Genomic DNA, 8,898 nt, shown 5'->3' on the forward strand with positions numbered 1-8,898 from the left:
CTTGTTTTTGATGTCATGTTTTACATCTTCATGTTTATTCTTTAGATCATTATTGTAGTTATAATTTTCCTATAATTTTTTGTCTTTTAATCTTTATACTGACTTATTTAAGTGGATGATCCTCAGTTCTTACTATATATTTGCCTTTCCTATAGATTCTTCCTTCTCCACTTAGAGAATGCCATTCAACCTTTTTTAGGGGTAAGTTTAATATTAATAAATTATTATTTTTCACTTGTCTGAGAATTTCTTTATTTTTCCTTCTGCTCTAGTTGATAAACTTTCTAGGTAGAGTATGCTGAGCTATAGGCTTTTCTTTTTCAGCACTTTGACTATATCATGCCACTTCATTCTTGCCTGCAAAATTTCCCAAGACAAGAGAGCTGAAAGCCTTATGAGAATTCCCTTGTAACTGACTGTTCTCTTGACACCTTTAGAATTCTCTTTATATATAAATTTTGCCATTTTCATTATGGTATGTCTTGGTATAAGTCTGTTTGTTTCACCTTGACTGGGACCTTCTTTGCTTCCTGTATCTAGATATATGTTTTGTTCTTCACGTTTGAGGAAGTTCAGAATTTCCTCAAATATTTTTTTCAATTCCCTTCACTCTCTCTTTTTCTCCTTGGGCCACTATAATGTGAATGTTGATATGATTAATGTTATTCTAGAGATTTATTAAATTGCTTTCAGTTTCTAAAATTTGTCTCTCTTTTTGATATTTTGATTAGTTAATTTCAATTATCCTATCTTTCAGATCACTTATGCATTCTTCTGTGTCACTTAGTATATTATTCATTCCTTCTAGTGTATTTTTTTATTCCAGCTATTAAATTCTTCATTTCTGAATGGATCTTCTTTATATTTTCTACTGTTGTCGAAGTTTTCATTATTTATATCAATTCTTTTTGCTAATTCAATTAACATTTTTATTATCACTATGTTGTTGTTGTTGTTGTTTTCTTTTTTCCCACCCTGTATCATATGGAGTTCTCAGGCCAGGAATAAGATCCAAGCTCCAGTTGTGACTTATGTCACAGTTGTAGCAACACCAAACCCTTAACCCACTGTGCTGGACTAGGGATTGAACCTGCATCCCAGTGCTCCAGAGAATCTGCTGTTGTGCCACAGAAAGAACTCCTATTACCAATACTTTGAATCCTTCATTTGGTAAATTATTTCTTTCTGTTTCATTATTTTTTCTCAGGGATTTTTCTCTTGTTCTTTCAATCGAGAGTAGTTGCTCTACCTTTTTATTTTGCTTTCTTTGCTTACTTTGCTTTCTTTTCCTTTCTCTGCCCCTATGAATTTAGGAGAAACAGTTACCTATTGTATTCTTGAGGAGGTATTCTTATGTGAGAGCATTTTTATACAGACTGTGTGTGCCCAATGTTTTTGTGAGATAGATGGATTTGACATGGGTGCAAGTCACATATTTCCCCAGGATATGCTGCCAGCTGTCACCTTGGCAGTGTATGGGCCTGGAGATGGAAAGGCTAGAGCTGACTCTGGGGGTGAGGCAGGACTTACCCTCTGCTCAGTGGCCATCACCAGTCTATTGGGGGAGGGGTCTGATCCCAAGTTTCTGGAGCAGAAGCCCTGGGGTTCAGGCCCATGGTGGCTTTGTTCCCGTTAAGTGTATGTTTTCCCTTCTCTGCACATGGAAAGACTTGCCCAGAGTGGGGGAGTTTTGAAGCAAACTTGCATTATTCCAAATTAGATGTTATCTTTGTCAACCTCTTAATCGCCTTTTTAAAGGCATTGTCTCCAAATACAGTCATATTGGGTTTAGAATTTTAACATATGATTTTCGATGGGACATAATTTAGTCCATAAGAGTAACTAAACAGGTTTCAAATGTCTGTACTCACTTAGGTTTGTGTCAGTTCCTTTGTTTTAACATGATGGTTGACATTTTTATGGGCATAACTACACTTGATTAATGTTAAAGTTAATTTTTAAATAATTATAAGGATTTTTACATTAATTATTTAATGAACAAACATAGTGTTACATACTAAATTGTGTCCTTTCCCCTCAAATTTGTATGTTGAAGTCCTAATACTGGGAGTTCCCATTGTGGCTCAATGATAACTGCTCCAACTAGTTTCCATGAAGATGCAGGTTTGATCCCTGGCCTCACTCAGTGGGTTAAGTATCCAGCACTGCTGTGAGCTGTGGTGTAGTTTGCAGGTATGGCTTGGATCCTGCATTGCTGTGACTGTGGCATAGCCAGCAGCTTTAGCTCCGATTTGACCACTATCCTGGGAACTTCCACAAGTATGGCCCTAAAAATAAAAAATAAATTAAGGAACAAAAAGTCCTAACACTATATTTCAGAATGAGACTCTTTGGAGACAGAGACTTTAAAGAGGTCATTCATGTTAAATGATGACATTGGGTTGGGCTTTAATCCAATAAGACTGGTGTCTTTATAAGAAAAGGAAATTAGGACACAGCCTCACACAGAGGGAATATCAACTCTGGACACATGGAAAAGAAAGCCATCTATATGCAAAGAAGAAAGCCTTCATATATAAACAACCCTGCCAACAACTTTAGCTCAGACTTTTTTTCAGAAAATGAATGTATGGAGTTTCCACTATGGCACAGAGGGTTAAAGATCCACCTGCAGGGTGCAGGTCTCTGTGGAGGTGCAGGTTTGATTCCTGGCCCAGTGCAGTATGTTAAGTATCCAACATCACTGCAACTGTGGTATAGGTTGCAGTTGTGGCCTGTGTTCAATCCCTGGCCCAGTAACTTCCATATTGCCAAGGGTTTGCACACCCCCCACACACCCCAAAAAAAAGAAAGAGGAAAAATGTAAACTTTGTTGTTTAAACTACCAAGTTTGTAATATTGTTTTGGCAGCCCTAGCAGAACAATAGAGGTACTTAGTTTCCACACATTTTTTTTTCACATTTGACACAGGCCCCATCCCTCTCCTGATCTGATCATTGTCTGCAAATTTTTCTGCTGTGGGGTAGGGATTCACATATTCAAATCAATCAGAGACTTGATGTCAACTACTCTTTTCGGGTGGTTTGTCCTTGCAGAAACCCCAACTCAAGCATACCAGATTAGGTTCAAACCATGGGAAATTCTGTGCAATTTATTCTTTTCATGCTCTGCCAATTCACTCCAAATGTCCTAGTAACCCAATAATGACTGAGAAATCACCCAGAAAAACCTCAATTCTCCTGTCACTTCCCAGATAAACCCTCTCATTTCAGTCTTGTTTTGTACAACTGACAGTGAAAGAAATCGTGAGATGCATCTTGGGAACTGAGAATCTCTCTCTCTCTCAATTTTACAGACTCATTATTGTCTTCACTGTTTCCTGACTGGAGTTGTAAATTGCCTCCTCTCTGTGCCTAACTGCCCTTCTTTTTAAAACAGGTATCAGAACAAAGAATAACATATATATAGTAAGTTTACTAAATTATAATTGTGCAGGTGAATGAATTGACTAAGCCAATAAACATTGGATTACTTCCAGTATCTGAGCCTTCTTTATGTCTCATACCTATCATTATTCCCATCTTCTTTTTAACACTGAAGTCTTATTTTGCATCTTTTTGTAATTTTTATCAATTGAATCATAAAGTATGTATTTTCTTATTACTCACTTTTTTGGTTTGCCATTATATTTGTGAAGTTCATCCATGTTGTTGCATTTGGGGACATTTTGTCCTTTTTAAATTCTTCATTGTATTCCATTGTATCTATCTCCTGCCAGTAAAACTTCTTGTTGGCTCATTCCACTCTTAATGGACATTAGGGTCCTATCTAGTTTCTAGATATTATTAACAATTGTGCTATGGACATATTTGCATTTTCCATCTGGTCCTTATATGCATTCATTTCTGTTGGTCATATACTCAGGAGTGGAGCTGCTGTTCAAAGGTTATGCATATAGTCAGTTTTAATAGAAGCTTATAAACAGTTTTATTATTTTTATTATTATTATTACTTTTAGGGCTGCACCTATGGCATATAGAGGTTCCCAGGCTATGGGCTGAATCGAAGCTGTAGCTGTTGGCCCACGTCAGAGCCACAGTGATACCAGATCTGAGCCATGTCTGTAACCTACACCGCAGCTCACAGCAACACGAGATCCTTAACCCATTCTGCAAGGCCAGGGATCAAACCTGCAACCTCATGACATGAACAGTTTTAAAATGTAAATATTCTCTTTACAATTAGCCTCCATAAGTCTATTTCCCATTTTCCTATTAGGTTGTATGTCTGTCATTAATTTCTAGAAAATTTTTATGTATTATTGACACAAGCACCTTTGTCTATAACATATATTATTAATTAAATGTATTTCAAATATTCAGTCATACTCTGGCTTGTATTTTTCTTTCTCTTAATGGCATGTTTTGATTAAAATAAGTTCATTTTAATGTACTTCAGACTGTTAATGATTTCCTTTACGACTAGTGCCATTTTTCCATTTTATAAATACATTAAGATATTTTTCCATGTTATATTCTAAATGATTTTTAGTTCTACATTTCACATTTAGAGCTTACAAAGTCCTGTTAAAGATCAGTAGAAACAAGCCAATAGCCTGACAAAGTCAGGTTTATTGACTCACCACAAAGGAAGGGCATTTTAGAAAACCTGTAGAATGTCATTTAACAAGATGGTAGAGGAAAGTGTTTTTTTTTTTTTTTTGTAGAGTTTGGTTTACTGCTGAAGGATTCTGAGTTCAGTCTAAAGGAAGCATGTATCAGTTTTAGAGTGGCTGCTGTATCTGAGGTTAGATTAGAAGCAGCACAGTTTAATAAGGATTTTGTTACTGGCAAGAGGTGAGAAAAGATTAGCATTTGGGTTTCTCTACTAACAAAAAATAGAAAATCTGGCCTCGGGCTGTCAATAGTGAGAAAGTAGTAGTGTCTCAAAGAAGTGATCCTTAGGGCATGTTACAGTTATTGTATAACATTAGAAGAGAAAATATTTCCTTCTAACCACAGCTGACTTTATCATATCTGTCCTCTCATTCTGATCAAAAAAAGGCTGCCATTTTTTAATACTCAGGTGGCTCAATCTGTTGAAAGGAAGATTCATACCCCATTATTCTAATGTATTATCTTTGAAGTAAATCAGATGACTTTCTATGGGTCTTTTTCTGGACTCTAGATCCTTTATTCTATTTCACTGATCTATTCTTATACAAAATGCCACATTATCTTAATTGCTATATCTTTTTAGGCTGTATAATGCCAGTAATTAGATCCATAGTAATCAGGTTGAATTTTTGGCTCATCATCGTTTTGCTATTGTGCCAGATCTGACAGGTGGATGGGATCAATTTATTAGTGAGAAGGCCAAATAAAGTGATGTTGGAATTACCAGTTCAAATTGAAGGTGATGATTTAAAATCAGAAATATCGTGCTGTACAGAAAACCCATGGTAAGACAATAATTCAAAATACTTAGAATGGGTGTGAAAATAGAAGGCACTAGCAGAAAAATGAACAAAACAGAAGACTTAACTTTGGAAAATTTAGCCAACTGGTAAGCTATTGAATAGAAAACTAAGTGTTTACATATCATTTTGGATATCATTGAATCAGAAAAATTGGTGCCGAGAATTCAGCTAAATTGATTGGTGTGTTTATAAGTTAGAATTTCATCTGGTACCTGGTAGAATGATATGATCTTTGTTTTCAGTTCTCTACTGTTTTTCTAAAATGCTACATCTTCCCATTTTTCTTCTAAATTCATTCTTTCCATATTTAATTTTCATTTCTTCTCTTTCCATAATAAAACTCTACCTATCCCTACCCACTTTACATCAGTATCCTACTACGACTCCTGAGTCACCCAGGTCTCATTAGGGCACAAATAATAAACAACACTCAATGATTTGGAATGACCTGAACCATCTGCCTTATGCTAAAAGTGAGATTACTTCAGGTCCTGAGATCAGTTAATCCTATGTGCTTGTCTTATTCATCTGCCTTCCCCATCATTGAAAAATATATCAATAAAGTAATCATAGTTTAATATGATGTGATTTATAACAAGTAACAAAAACTGAAATCACTCATAATGTACTTTTTTCTTTGAATCATATAAATCTGTGTGATTTGGCACTGTTCATATCTGCCCATTTTTTTTCATGCAGGAGTATTTCTCAGTATCCTCTGAATTGTATTTTAGAAAAATTAAACTAATTAAATTCAATCTTTCTTCCCTTGAACACTGTCAATTTTCAGCCTTCCAACTCCTAGTCTTTCCGGAAGGAAATTTCCTTAAACAACATAATCAATTTCTTTGATCAACCAGAATGTCAAAATTGACATTCTCAAATTATGTAGCAAGATAAGGGTTGTTGAAGATCAGTAAGGATGAAAGGATTGTTTAAACAACTTTAGCTCCCATTTAAGAAATCAAGAGGCAGACAGTTGACTTGACTATAGAGTTTTATGTAACAGTAGCTCAAGATGAAAAAAAAAAAAAAAGAATAAGAAGAAAGCCAGCTCATTCAGGTTCCAGTAAATTTTGGGGAAGAAAACTGAGAAAGGAGAAATAGGAGATCAGATGCTAGGATTTTCTTTACTCCTACTAGGACAAATAGATAGGGATGGAAAAATCAGATGGGATGAAAAGATTAGAACTACTGGCACACTGGGAAGAGACTACAAACCTCTAGAATAATCTCCACATTCCCCTAGTATCGACACAAATTTTAACCTGAAATATTGAGGTGTAATTATTAGGCAAACAGTTTGCTAAGTCTGTGGCAAAATCCCCAGTTCCCTGTAGCTTGAACAGATGTTCCACTGTGACCCATCAAGGGTGTTACTTAAGGTTAATGGAGCACTTTGGGCACTTGGGATTGCAATGAAGAGAGGCTTAGAGATCAAGGGTCAATGTCCAAGAATATGAGCTTCACAAGTAGGTGCAGCACATAACCCCTGGTAAGGTGGATTAGACCAGTTTCATTTCAGCACTCACAAATCTAGGAAGCATCTCAGATAAAGAAAGATCCAGAGAGGCCAATGTGTATCCAAAGGGCTCCTTAAAGGTGCAAGAAATCGTATAAAATTTTAGTGCCCTGTCTAACTTCCTTCTCAAACAGCTGTATGAGAAAAGAGCAAAAGGAAGAAGGTAGAACACTAAAAATTAAAACAGGTATTTGAGTATTATAAACAGAGACTGACTGAATTGCCTAAAGAGACCATGTAAGTTATTGGAGTGAAATGAGTTTACAGGTTTTAACCCAATTTTGAAAAAGGGTTAATTTCTTTTTTCTGCCAGAAAAAATCAAATCTGTTATATATAATAAAGAAATGACATTGGAGTTACATATTTGAGGGTATTTCTGGAATATTGCTAAATATGTGTCTAGGAGTTTTTTGGTGGCATAGAAAATAGTAATATTTTCTATGTATAATAGCATGCTGTTTGCAAACAGTGATGGTTTTACTTCTTCCTTGCCAATTTGGATTCCTTTTATTTCTTTTATCTGATTGCTATAGTGCATTGCAGCTTTTGTTTGTATTCCCTAATGACTAATAATATTAAGTATATTTTCATGTGCTTATAAGTCTTTTATTCTAATTTTATTTTATTTTACTTTTTAAGATTTTTATTTTTTCAATTATAGTTGATTTACAATGTTCTGTAAATTTCTGCAGTACAGCAAAGTGACCCAGTCATATATATATTTATACACACACACACACACACACACACATTCTTTTTCTCACATTATCCTCCATCATGTTCCATCACAAGTGATTAGATATAGTGCTATGCAGCAGGATCTCAATGCTTATCCACTCCAAATGCAATAGTTTGCATTTATTAACCCCAAACTTCCCATCCACCCCACACTCTCCCTCTCCCCCTTGGCAACCACAAGTCTGTTCCCAAGTCCATGAATTTGTTTCTTTTCTGTAGGTAGTTTCATTTGTGTTATATATTAGATTCCAGATATAACCAATGTCATATGGTATTTGTCTTTCTATTTCTGACTTATTTGTCTTAGTATGAGAGTCGCTAGTTCCATTCATGTTGCTGCAAATGGCATTATTTTGTTCTATTTATGGCTGAGTAATATTACATTGTATATATGTACCACATCCTCTTAATCCATTCATCTGTAGATGGACATTTGGGTTGTTTCCATGTCTTGGCTATTGTAAATAGTGCTGCAATGAACATTGGGGGTGAATGTATCTTTTTCAAGTTTTGTCTGGATATATGCCCAAGAGTGGGATTGTTTGGTCATATGGTAGTTCTATATTTAGTTTTCTGAGGTACCTCCATACTGTTTTCCATAGTTGTTGTACCAATTTACACATTTCCACCAACAGTGAAGGAGGGTACCCTTTTCTTCACACCCTCTCCTGCATTTGTTATTTGTTGTCTTGTTAATGATGTCCATTCTGACTGGTGTGAGATGGTGCTTCATTGTAATTTTGTTTTGCATTTCCCTAAAAATTAATTATGTAGAGAACTTTTTTCATGTGCCTGTTGGCCATCTGTATATGTTCTTTGGAAAAATGATTATTCAGATCTTCTGCTCATTTTTTTAATTGGGTTGTTGGATTTTTTTGCTGTTGAGTTGTACTTATAAGTCTTTTGTATATATTCTTTAGAAAAATGTCTGCTGAAGTCCTTTGCTCATTCTTTAATTTACTTTTTTGTTTTTGTGTTTAGTTTCTATATATTCTGGATATTAATTCATTATCAGATATATTATTTATAAATATTTTCTCCCATTGTTTGGGTTTTTCCCCTCTCTTGATAGTATGATTTGTTCTAAAAGTTCTTAATTTTAGTGAAGACAATTTATTTATTTTTCTTTTATTACTTCTGTTCTAAATGTCATATTTAAGAAAGCATTGCTAAATAAAAAGTCATCATGACTTGCTC

This window comes from Phacochoerus africanus, chromosome X (genome assembly GCF_016906955.1).
Source record: "Phacochoerus africanus isolate WHEZ1 chromosome X, ROS_Pafr_v1, whole genome shotgun sequence".
Taxonomy (NCBI): Eukaryota; Metazoa; Chordata; class Mammalia; order Artiodactyla; family Suidae; genus Phacochoerus; species Phacochoerus africanus.